We start from the raw sequence: 14,047 nt of genomic DNA, 5'->3' as shown, positions 1-14,047 counted from the left end.
TGCGTGCCCCTGTGTGGCGCGTTCTCTGGGCAGAGCTCGCAAGTGGCCCTGCTGGCAGCTCAGCAAGCCCGACAGCGCACAGGTACCGTTTAGCTGCGGTGGGCCAGCCAGGGCACCTAAACAGGCTCTTCTCTTGGTGGCAAACCTTTTCTCCCTTTCCAGAGCTAAAGGAAGAAAATCTGACTGGGTCATGTCTGCAGAAAAGGTGATGATAAAATATCCCAGAGCCAGAAGCCTTTGTTTAAGCAAAGCTCCTAAGCATAAAGGATTCAATAAGTATCAGTCGTATGTGTATATACTAACTGATTTGGTCGTTGTGTGTAGCGAGACTCACAAAACATTTCTAACATATCAACTCAGTTATAGGGTGGTTGTTGAAATTGAAGCTTTTGTTCTTGAGAAAGTTGCTTTCAATAGTTGGAAGGCTACGCTGAATTGATTTTGCCAGTACTTATTTTATTGTATGTAACAAATGAATTATTATATAGCATATTTAGAAAGATGATTGATGTAAATGTTTTTTAATCTTTTGCCTGGCATTTGATTTAGGTACATTTTAATAGTGAACGTTCCTTGCACTTTCCAACGCACATGCGTAACACCACGCTTGCCAATTCCAGTTCAGTCCTATGTCCATATCTTGTCCATTCTAGTGGCCTGCAGGACCCCACATGAACTAGCTCTTTCTTATCTCTCTACTCCTGCCTCTCACAACTCTCTGCCTCCCTCATTCACTGGCCTCCGGCTGTTCCTAAAACATGCCAAGCTCTTTCTTGCTCACAGCCTGTGTTCTTTCCTCTGCCTGGAACTAAGGTCCCCAGGATTTTCCTTGGTTAGCTCCCTCTTTCAGTGACACCTACTCTGGGAGACCATCCCACCAGGAAGAGTCCATGTCCCTCACCTCCTCCACAAACTGGTGACTCTGTGTTCTCTCACCTACTTTATAATTTTTTAAGGCACTTATTACTAGAAGTCATTCTATTTTGTATTTATTTGTGTGGTCTCTACTTCTGCCCATTAGAATGCCAGCTCCCTGAGGTGTCACCTGGGTTGTTCGTTGCTGTACCCCACCCCCATGCCCAGAACTGTTGAGATTGGCTGGTCATGGGAACTTGGCAAGATGTGCCAAATGAATGAAAGAGCACTTGAGATGGAGCATTATTAAGGAATTTCTCTAAGGCCCTCAGATAGAACAAAACTGGGGAAGCTTTGTCCTTTGGTTAGTCCTTTAGTAGGCCTTTTCTTGTCCCCTCTTGTTCTTTAGAACACTCTTCCCTCTTAGGGCTTGTATTGCTTTTATTGAAACCTCACTATGTCACTTTAAGAGGAGGAATGTCCCCTTCAGGGGACCCCTACAGACATGTATTTCATTAACTGAGTATTATCTCACAGAGTAACTAAGAACTTTCAAAAGAAGGGTGATGGTTATAAGAGCCTATAAATAATTTTGACTGATTAGGTATCTTAATCCAGTTGCCAGTTAATTGTGTTTGTTTGTGATTAAGAATATGATTTTCACCTGCTCCCCCTCCACAATCTCCCTGTGTTTGGAGAAAGCCAATCTCCCTGCTCAGTGCATATCTGCTGCGCGCTCTTTGAAGGTGTTTGCTGAGGGGATGAGACCACAGCTATCACCTGGAGCCGGGAGCTGGGAAGAAGGAATCCCTGCCCAGCCACCTGCAGGCTGACTAAGAAAGATCCCTCCGCCCATGGCAAACACAGGACATCTGAGGACAGGAGCTCCTTCCCCGCCCCCTCACCCTGTGCCCACATCACTATTTCAAGGGAGAAAATAACTCAGTCATAGAAATGCTGGTCACAACTAAATGTTCTCAGACTTTCTGTGCAGAAGGGTCTGGTTTTTCCTTTATTTCCAATCTGTCACACAGTCATACTTGTAAACATAAATCACTAGAAAAATAAAACAAAGGTGTGTGAAATACAAACTCATGTTTTTTATTGTAAGTTTCAGCAGACAACAGATGAGTCTCAAATTGCCCCCTTCCAACTGGGCCGCTGGGGTTTCTGTCCCGCCCCTGCAGGCAGGGGGTAGACAGTGCTCGGAGGCCTGGGAGCAGCAACCTTTGTTCATTTTGCAATTTTAAGTCACAAAGTCCTTACTTTAAAAAAGAAAAAAAAAGAGGCTCTCAAACTGATTATAAAGGTGATATTAGGTGAAAACTCCTGCCGCTCATAGGCACCAGCTGCACCATGTGCCATGTACTGACAGCATTCGCCGCTGCACAGCCAGCTTGTTTGCCAGGACAGTCAGGGCCGTGGCCAGCGGAGATGTGACTGCCTTCAGCTCCCCTGCTGGGACTGGTTTAGGGGTGGCTGGCGAGAAAGGATTGCAAGGCAAACTGTGGCAAAGAGGAGAGGGGGAATTGGAGCTTTCAGGTTAGCTTAACCTCCCAGTGACCCGCTTCTCAATCACAGGTTTGAATTCTTTCTTCTGCTGCCAAATATTTAAACCTGTTTTATTAACCATAACTACTCCTACATATCAGATATTTCTTTTTCTGTTTTACTGATGAAGAAACTGAAGTGAAATTTCCAAGTCAATTTGGGGTACCTGGTGGCGGAAGCCAGAGCTGAAGGGTTTGGCCCTTTATCTACAGTGTTTGGGGCTGACGGCTCCTCGCCTGGCACGCTCTGTCTGTGGGCAGGCTGCCCGTGCCTCAGGGCGCCCTTTGGCTTTCCGATGGGGTCGTGCTCTATGGCCAGACTGTCCTCACCTAGAAATTTCAAGTCATGCCTTCGCCCCATCCTCCAACTCACTGTATCCTCTAACTTTCTAAGCACACTTGGAATCCCTTGAATTCCCATCTTTTGTTCCCACCATGACCATCAAAGAACTGCAGTTGCAAGTTTCAATATTGCAACTGCAGTTGCAATATTGATTGTTTCGTTCCACTTATTACTATACTAAGGTCTTTGCTCCGACAGTGGACTTAAAGTTGTTGTTGGATGCGGCATTGTATCTTCCAGGCAGGTGCTTGAACTATCTATCCCAATTCCATTCCTTTTAAATTGCAGCTAGCTGTACTCTGAAAGATGCTTAAACTGTGTAGCCATACTGCCTGCATTTTAAATTTCTTTATAAATAGCTTTCTTTCATTCAAATTATCTTATTTTACTGTTTTACATGTTTGTACATTTTCTCTAAGCCAGGCACCTACAAAGTCTCTAGAGAGAGAACTGGAAGGAGAAAGATCTAAAACTGTGACACTGTCAAAATCACTGCAACACAGAGTAGTACACAAGGGAGAAAAATGATTTCTTTTGTAGATTTATTTTCAGATGTAATGGACTTGCAAAATATATTTAAAATGCTATGTAGCTTTGTAAAGAAAAAAATTGTTACAATAGTTGGCATTACTTTTTAAAAGACATGAATGTGGAAAAGTTATTTATTATTTTGAAAACTATAATATTTATACAGTACTTTGCAGAGTATTTTTATACATACTTCAATTTAATCATGAAAATAATCCTACCAGTTAGATATTCTTACTGCTTCCCTTTTTGTCACAAGAGGAAATGAAGTTCAGAGAAATGAAGTGACTCACCTAGAGTTACAAACTAGGAAGGATTGGATCTTCTTATCTCACAATTTATGCCATGTTCCACACTGTTAACATGGTTTTACACATGCAAAAAGGACAAGTGTACTATCTTCCTCTCGCCACTGTAGTATTCCTCCAATGCTCGAAGGATGGCAGTTCACTTTAGATCACTGTGAGCACTCTGGCTTGGTTTGACAACAGTACAATGCTTCTTATTAAATAATTTGTGATGATACTTTCTATGTCCATAGACTAGTGTCAATAATGAATATAGTAACACATAGCTTCCTAAATAGCTTGTAAACTCCTAGGGGAGCATGCCCCGGTTTTCCAAACTCCTCCCAACAGAGATTCTCCTTGGAGAATCAGCAGAGCGTCCTGGGAATCTGTAGTCAGGCACCCTAGTGGTTCTGTTCCCTAGCCAAGGCTGGGACACATTGCTTTAAAAGTAATATACTCAATGATATTTCATCGAATTGTTGCAATATAGATGAAAATTGTAATGTATAATAAGTTTAAATTCAGCATGCCCTGGGTGCTATTATTCCTAAAAAGCCAAAACAAAAATGCTATTTTAGGTTCTTAGTCCCCTGATAATTTGTAAAATAATAAAACTTCTGAGGAAAGGATCTTCTTAACTTCATCTTAACCATTCTCCTCCCACCCCCCAAAACAGATATCACCTGGACTGTCTTTAATGCCTTTCCCCAAAGAAAAAAAAATTATGACTCAAAGCTTTCTTGAGCTACATTCCCTTTTGTGATTCCAGTAGTGTCTTCCTGCCAGAAAGAATTCATTATTTATGTCTTCCATAACTATTTGTCATGATTTTGCTATGAGAGTTCAGGTCACCGTATATGCAGTTGGTTATTTTTGTTAACATTTCCCACCTTGTCTTACTCCTATTTATATCACTTTTCAACACAAAGTAGATGCTTAGTAAATACTAATTGGTTATAATTCCAATCTAGTAAGAATGATGGAAAAGGACATGGTATCCCTTTGACTTTCTTAAACCCTGTTTCCTATGTTCATTTCAGTTGTGAGAGTCTTAAGCATTGGTGTACAGTCAGGCATCAGGGTCCATTCTGAGAAATGCATAGTCAGGCAGTTGCATTGCTATGTGCACACTCTACACACCTAGGCCGCATGGCATAGCCTATTGCTCCCAGGCTCCAAACCTGTAGAGCATGTTACTGTAGGCAATTCTAACACCATGGTAAGTATTTGTGTATCTAAACATGGAAAAGGTACTGTAAAAATACAGTATTATAGTCTTATAGTACCACCATCATATATGCAATCTCTTGTTAATTGAAGTCTTTATGGGGCACATGACTGTACTGCAGATATTGCTGGGCACATAATAGAAGTTCAATCTGCCTCTGTCAAGTACACATCTACCACTGCATTTCCATAGCCCCTGGGTTCAAGTCATTTTCAGAAAGATTCAAAATTTCAATCCAAATTACTTATAAGCATTTGCAGACCATTCATTACATAAATATAACCACCTTTAGTGTTTTATTGCTATAATAACGACATTTGAAACCTTTAACTATTTGATTAAAAATAGATTAATCTGGATAAGGGATATATGGGGGCAGTTTTTGTACTTTTTTTTAAGCAATTGTTCTGTAAGTTTGAAATTACTTACAAGTAAATTTTTTTTAAAAAAAGTAAACATTTGGCCAGGTGAGGTGGCTCACGCCTGTAATCCTAGCTCTCTGGGAGGCCGAGGTGGGCGGATCATTTGAGCTCAGGAGTTCGAGACCAACCTGAGCAAGAGCGAGACCCCGTCTCTACTATAAATAGAAAGAAATTAATTGGCCAACTAATATATGTAGAAAAAATTAGCCGGGCATGGTGGCGCATGCCTGTAGTCCCAGCTACTCGGGAGGCTGAGGCAGGAGGATTGCTTGAACCCAGGAGTTTGAGGTTGCTGTGAGCTAGGCTGATGCCACGGCACTCATTCTAGCCTGGGCAACAAAGCGAGACTCTGTCTCAAAAAAAAAAAAAAAAAAAAAAAAATTAAACATTAAACCTTTGCAAACATTATGCTAAGTGAAAGAAGCCCATTATAAAGGAGCACAAATTGCATGATACCATTTATATGAAATGTCCAGAATAAGCAAATCTATGGACATAAAATAGATTATGAGTTGCTTAGGGCAAAATTTGGGGGAGGAGATGGCTAAAAGGTATATGGTTTATTTTTGGGGAGATAAAATGTGATAAACTTGATTATGGTGATAATTGCACAACTCTGGATATGCCAAAAACTACTGAACTGCACATTTTAGATGGGAAAATTGTATGGTATGTGAATTATATCTCAATAAAGCAGATATTTTAAAAATTAGAAATCAGAGACAGTTTGGAAAAGATAGAGATATTAAAAGGCTTGTTTGAAATTGGAAACTGTTTGAAAAGTGCAGCTGCTTGAGATAATACTAATCAGGATACTATCTTTTCTCTCTCCCTCCCCCACCCAGCACATTCCACCTTTTCAGTAAGGGACACTCTCCTCCCTGGGGTAGTTAATAGAAAAATGTTCTAGCACGTAAGTTGATTAATTTGTGGGATAATGTTAACATCTGACAAGTTTGGTTTTAAACTTTATCTACTATTTTATGTCTTATGTTCAACCTGAATTCATAGATACTTCCGAAAGAGATTTTGCTTAAAGCAAACCTATTTCAGAATCCTAAATGAGATGCTTCCTCTCTTCCTATCTTCCTGCCTGGAATGAGTAAAATGAGTTTTCACTCTCTCTCAGTCCTATTAAGATTAAATGGCAATTAAGTTTTGTGCAGGAATACTAAGGAACTTAAAAAGAGCGAGAGAGAGAGAGAGAGAAGTTAACCTTAAGTTAATCAAGTTAAAAATGACACTTGGTAATTGCATGGGTTGAAGAAAATCTACTTAACACACAGCCCTTATTTGTTTCTCTAATATGTATGAATTAGCATGTTTTTTGTCAGGCATTCTCTCCCTCGTTCATTTTGGGACTTACTGAAATATTCCAGAAGAATTTAACTTAATGTTCACTGATACTAAGTAAGGGTGGGGGTTGAAGAACCTGAAAAATATTTGTGTGGGAGAAAGTTTTCATCAGTAGTCAATATTTCATCTTTTTACATAAGGAATGAAACAGTTTTATAAATAGATTTAAGAGGCACACAACCGTGTTCTGTGTGAAAGTGCTTTCTTTAGGTGCCTGCAGACTCATGACAAAGAGAATAGTTATTTCTCTGCAAATTGAGCTCTCTGCTAACCGGATTGTTTTCATTTAAGTATGAATGTCTGTGATAATGAGAAATCGCTAGAGAGTTCTACTTGGGTGCAAGAACACAGTTGCTTCAGTGTAAATGGAGGCAGTATAGATGCAGATGCTGTTGGCATCATCACAAGGGGGTTAGCAAATGATTTTTACCAACTACTGCTTAAACACCCTATCTGTCCTTCCTGCCTCAAAGGGACATCTTTTTCTAAAATTGATTGTAATACTTTTTTGGTTTGAAAACATTTGTTAGAAGGGAGAATAAGAGTTCTTCTAATGTTAAGTGATAAACCAAGGACTTACTATTCAGTTTTGAAATCTGTGATGATTTTTTTCTACCAAAACAAGTATTATATTGTACTCAGAATGAAGAACTTTTGCTCATTTTTTGTTCTTTATTACCCTACATTTTGGGAGAACTTAGTCACTTTTATCTGGGGCCAGGAAATAAAAGCATTGTAGCCTTATAAAAGAATCAGACTTCTTGACAGCCAAATGGATGATTTATTTTTGCCCACTTTAACCTATTTCTGATATTCCCATAAAAATGGAATTTTCTACTTCAGTAGAACCAGATATTTCCTAATATAAAACAGGAAAACATTGTGAATAAAATTTAAGATCCAAAGAAAGACAAGTTTTTTAATACTTCCTAAATAAACCTACAAAGAACAACAAAAAGTTTAAGTTTGAAATTATGTCTGCTATTACAATTATTCATGTGTGCTTCTATACACACAATTTCTCGATTTCTGATTTCAGAAAGCTCATTGGTGAAGGAGGAGGGTCTAATAATTATTGTACTCCATACTGTTTGATTATTCATGTATATATATTTTTTAAACCTTAATACTTAATTTCAGAAGACATAGCCTCTTAATACTGTCAGATGATATATTTAACTCAAATAGAGGGACTACCATAGACCAGATATCTGTTCTATAATACCAACTTCACTAAATACTTCTGTGTTCTAATTTATAGTCTCAATTTAAATTTTGATTTATCAGAGACAAGAGAATTTTCTAGAAGAACCAAGACATTGAGTTTTACTTAAAATCAGCTCTGAACTTAGGGACACTCATTCATCCCACAAATCTATCCCAAAGTATTAGTAGAAGATCCCCCCCAAGATATCTAAGAAAATACAATATTTTGCCAAATATGTTATCATTAATTCTATTTGAAATAAATGTAATTTATCTCAACGAAAAAAAAGAAGAATTTTAGAACGTAGTCATTTTGACCTACTTTTTACACTAGAGTTACTTTAAGTTAGATCAAACACAGGCTAAGTGGACATGCTAAACTGGCTCCAAAGTTGATTTGTGGAACTCAATTATGGACTTCTCAAAGTGTTCAAGGTTACTTTTCAATTTGTTTCAGCCAAAATCAATAAATCTCTCACCTGGGTTCTTTGCTGTACGTATTGTACTGGTTAATCATGTTAAACATGGCAGAGCACATTAGACTTGGAGAAAGAGTTTTCTGATGGGAGCCAATTTTTAACTACTGTACTGTTGAAATTTTAAAACAAAGGAAAACTGCTTCTGTTTATTATTAAGGTGTGATGGGAACTTAGAGCCATAAATAATCCTGCTGGCCAATTTCCAGGACCAGAAGAAGTAGAGAAAGACAGAGAAAAATGGGGGTGGGGGGACGGGGAGGAAAAGAAACTATCTTCTGATATCGTTTTGTTGAGGAATCATAACATTGAGAAGAGTCTTAATAGGGAAACACAAGTGCCCAAAATGAAAAAGGGAATAGTCAACTCTCAAATATAGAAATAAGCTTTTTTACATACATACATAATATTTTAAAAGACAGGATGCAGAGCTTTCTAGAAACTAAATATTATACTGCAAATTTGTGTGGGTAAATGTAGAAGAGCCGTGGCAGAGAGAATTTTAAAAATCACCTCTATGGTAACCCTATCTCAGGCTCTCCCCTCTTTTCTCTGGATTACCCTGTTTGTATTTAGAATTATGAATAAAATTGGAGGTTCCGTCTAATGGTGGATGGATACAGTATGTACTTCAGTGGTGCCCAGCCAATCTCATTCTGCCCATACTGAGCTGAGGGCACTGCTCTGGGCATCAAAACACCCCAGCTCCATGTCTTGTGCTGTACCACTAACTATCTGTATGGCTTTGGGCTAATCACCTTGTTTCTTCTTCCACAAAATAAGGGAGTTGCACTGGATGACTCTTGGGTGCCTTTCAATTTCCATATTCCAGGCTCTAATTCTCTATATGGCAATGAGATTTCAAAACTCCCACTTCTGATGAGGCAGGGAAGAAGAATATTTTTAAACCCATCACATTCTAGTGTGTATAAAAATCACCTGGGGGCACTGCAGGTTGGTGGTACCTTCCATGAATCTGCATTTTTACCTAGTATGGGGAGAATTCTCGCCCAGGTGCTAAGACCAGGTGAAGACCAGGTGGGAAAGACTAGCCCTAGGGATTTTCTTAAGCTTTTCCTGCAGAAGAAGACTGTGAAAATCAGGACTTTTTAAATGAGTTTACCTAGGGGTACTTGTAACATTATGAATGAAAATAACAGCTTTGCATTTAGGAAATTAACATATATATAAAGCAATTCCAGGAAGAGGAGCCAGAGTCATAGCTGGGGGACAATTTCTAGGTTTGAGATGCTTGTTCGTGTTGTTTGCTAAAAAGAACGAGCATAGGAGATAAAGAATGATAAGAACAATGTATATTTTTAATTTTAGCAGAAATTATTTACTATAAATAAAGCACTCCAATAACCTATTCATTAAATCTAAATACTAATAATTTTTTATATTACTGTGAAGGGTGTTTAACATTTCGCTTTTTCTGGCCTTGCCCATTCTAAAGTTGCTTTTTAACCAACATCACAAGTTGATGGTGGATCTAGTGTTGGCCCATTCACTCTTTCCTGAGATGCAATTCATATATGATACAATTCATTCTTTTAAAGTATACAGTTCAATGGTTTTTAGTAGATGCACAGATATCTGTAACCATTAATTTTAAAATGTTTTCGTCACCCCCAAAAGAAACTTGTACAAGTCACCTCTCATTTCCCCGCAAACCTGGCCCTAAGAAGTACTACCTATTTTCTATCTCTGTAGTTTTGCCTATTTTGGCCATTTCACAGAAATGGAATCGTACAATAGGAGGTCTTTCCTGACCAACTTCTCTTACTGAGTGCAATGTTTTCGAGACTCATTTTTGCTGTAGCATTTATCAGTACTTCATAACTTTCTGCGGCTGCATAACACTCCAGTGTATGGCTATGCCACATTTTATTTATCCCTTCATCAGTTGATAGACATTTGGGTTGTTGTTACTTTTGGGCTGTTATAAATAATGCTGCTGTGAACATTTGCGTACAAGTTTTTGTGTAGACTACCTTTCCAGTTCTCTTGGGTACAATTGCTGGACCATGTGGTAAGTCTTATGTTTAACCACTTGAGGAACTGTCAGGCTGTTTTCCAAAATGACTGCATTTTAAAATCCTACAAGCAGTGTGTGGAGGGTTCCTGTTTCCCCATAGCCTTATCAGTACTTATTACTATCTATCTTTTTGATTATGGCCATCCTACTGGGTGTGAACCAGTATCTCATTGTGGTTTTGATTTGCATTTTCCTAATGACTGATGATACCAAGCATCTTTTCATGTGCTTATTGGCTATTTGTGTATCTTCTTTGGAGACATGTCTGTTCAGACTCTTTTTCTAAATTGGTTTATTTGTCTTTTTATTATTGAGCTGTAAGAGTTATTTTATGTTCTAGATACCACGAGTTCCTTATGAGATAGATGTATGATTTGCAAATGTTTCCTCCCTAGTTGTCTTTTCACTCTCTTAATGATATCCTTGGAAGCACAAACATTATTAATTTTCATAAAGTCCATTTTGTCTGTTTTATCTTTGGTGATTTGTGCTTTGGTGTCAGATCTAAGAGCCTATTGCCTAATCTAAGATCCTGAAGATCTATGCCTGTTTTTTAAATGAATTTTATAGTTTTAGCTTATATTTCCATGTTTCATCCATTTGTAAAAGTTTCTATTCATTTTTTAATTGTGGTAAAATATACATAAAATTTACTATCTTGACCATTTTTAAGTGTACAGTTCAATAGTGTTAAATATATTCACATTTTTGTGCAACCATCACCACCATCCATCTCTAGAACTATTTCATCTTTCCCAACTGAAACTCTGTACGCATTGAACAACTCCCAACTCCTCCTTCCCCCTGCCACTGGCAACTAGTATTCTATTTTATGTCTCTGTGAGTTTGACTGCCTTATATATGTGGAATCATATAGTATTTGTCTTTTTGTGATTAACTAATTTCACTTAGCATAATGCCCCCAATGTCCATGCTTATTATAGCATATGTCAGAATTTCCTTCCTTTCTAAGGCTGAATAATATTCTATTGTATGTGTATACGCTTTGTTTAGGTGTTTTATCCATTTTTAGTTAAGTGTCCTTTATGTTTTTTTGGTTTTTTTTTTGAGATAGAGTCTCACTTTGTTGCACAGGCTAGAGTGAGTGCCGTGGCGTCAGCCTAGCTCACAGCAACCTCAAACTCCTGGGCTCAAGGGATCCTCCTGCCTCAGCCTCCCGAGTAGCTGGGACTACAGGCATGTGCCACCATGCCTGGCTAGTTTTTTCTATATATATTTTTAGTTGATCAATTAATTTCTTTCTATTTTTGGTAGAGATAGGGTCTTGCTCAGGCTGATTTCGAACTCCTGACCTCGAGCGATCCTTCCTCCGCGGCCTCCCAGAGTGCTAGGATTACAGGCGTGAGCCACGACACCCTGCCAAGTGTCCTTTATGGTATGAGGTAGCACCACTCAGCACCACTTGTTGCCTGTTCATTCTTAGCACAGATAAGCAAATGAATTTAATAACTTTATTATTTCAAATTCTTAAATGTCAGGGGAAAATAATCCAAAAACTGTTCCAAAAGATGCAGAGCACATTCAGGATACTTTGTGTATAGCTGAGAATATGTAATTCAAGACAATATAAAAAGCACCATGTGATGATGTCATGTTTTTCTTCCTTGTACTCTAGAATTTTTCTGTCTTTTTCTTTTTACTGTTGAAAATACATAGTCACTGCATATACTACTTTCAGGGTATTGTGAAACTAAAAAATACAAATCACAACTTAGAAGAATTCTGTATTTATCATTACCATATTTAAATATAATAGTCGTCATAAAGCATGCATATGGACATATAAATTAGAAGACTCATCAAAATCACTTCTCCCTCTTTAGTAGTAATGTCAATCACCAAGAATGTATATATACTTTATACCAATAGGTGGCGCTAGACATTTAGTCAGGATTTCATTCACTTTTACTTTGCCCATTATATACATAACTATAAAGTCTCCCAGGGAAAAGAGAAGCAACCTCTAGAGAAGATAAAAAGTGATTGGGAGAAAATGGGGTTCCTTTCTCATCCCAAAGCAGTCACATTCAAATTGGCCATGGGTGAAGGCAGCTTTCAATTAAACTGACACCGACAGAGACATATTTACAGATTTGAGTTGCTCCAATATCCCATAAGACTCTTCAGGTAGCTGTTAAGATCAAGGATGCAATCAGACCTTCTTGGATCACCAAGAAGTATTGGGACAAACTGGAGGGTTTTTTTTCTTTATATCTGTAAGTCTTAAGAGAAAAAATGCAATTATAACAGAGAAAGATCTACACCTGACTCCAGTTAGATTGTTACAGAATCAAACAAATAAATGACTGATAGGACAGAATTAAATCATTTATATGTATTTACTGTGTTATTACAACAGTTATCAGATCACTGGTAGATTAAAAATTATATATATATATACACATACATATACTACTGATTTTTTTACATTAATATTGAAAAACTGGAACAATTTTAGAACTTATCTCTTACATTAAAAATCTATACATTACAATCTTGTTATATATTGAGTGTAGTGTTTTAGAGCAACTTGATTTTTATTTATGGTCTTATACTATTGAGCAATTGATTTAAATAAGTAAACCTTATGCGATCACTTAATGTACCCTAGGAAACAGAAGTCTGATGTACAAGTTAAGGCTACAAAACAAATGACCCTGTGCTCTTCAACCTAACCATAGAGTATGTTCAATTCTTTATATAGGTTTTTGGCTTTGGATAAATTTGGAGTAATACGGGAATTGTCCTAGAGTCCTAAACCAAATACTGAATCCAAAGATCCTCTGAAACCTTATCCAGTTGTGTGGATAACTTAGTACAATGTTAAACCTTTCCAGGCTTCTCTGAAACAGAGCATACTGTCTTCATTGAGTTTTCAGCATTCTTAGTGAGGGTAAAAACTCCGGCATTCTTTTTATTTTTTGTCTTCCTGGAAATATAATTTACTATCAAGCTAGATATCCTCCCCTTTGGAAAAATATCAGTCCTAGTCTACAATAGAAAATATTCACTATGTTTACTCTCACTAAGTGGAGAATATGTGGATAGGGTGAGCAAAAGATTTTTTTATAGATTCAGATAATGCAATAAATGAGGTTTCTTCACAAAATTTATTTCCCTCTAGCAATTCACTTAAAATTTCAAATGAACTCATTTCCAGTCAAGGACACTTAGTGGTTCACTTAAAATTTCTTGGTTCATTTGAATTCATTTTAAATCCTTAGCAATTTAGGTTTGGTATTTTATTTAGCATTTATAAGAAATAGTTGTCCTTCTTGGCCAGACTCCATTGGATGCCAAGTATACTTATATTTTCATCGCACTCCAGGAAACTACTTAAAGGCAGAAGAACTGCAGGCAGACTGAATAAGTTTATATGCTTGGGTAGCTTTGAGATGATATGGTCTTCTAGGATCAGCCCGAGTCTTCTATTCTCCTTTTGGATTTCACATATGCTGGTCAGAGGAGTTGTTTCATGTTTTTCAAAGTAGGGTTCACTGGCCTTAGGAAACTTCAAACAAATTCTTGGGAATCTGTGGATTTTCTATGCAATTTTATGGTCTTTGGTTTTTGGGTTGGTTAAAAAAATCAGTGTAGATACATTCTAAGTCATGTGGATAACCACATCCTAAGCAACAACTAAAAGTTTCAGTCTCCTGCTTGGACTTGTGTTAGCACACAGTGGCATCAAATGGTACCACGCTAATAATCAGGAGATAATGAAAAAGAAACTT

The sequence above is a fragment of the Microcebus murinus genome, chromosome 7 (assembly GCF_040939455.1).
Source record: "Microcebus murinus isolate Inina chromosome 7, M.murinus_Inina_mat1.0, whole genome shotgun sequence".
Classification (NCBI taxonomy): Eukaryota; Metazoa; Chordata; class Mammalia; order Primates; family Cheirogaleidae; genus Microcebus; species Microcebus murinus.
This window is presented reverse-complemented; position numbering follows the sequence as displayed.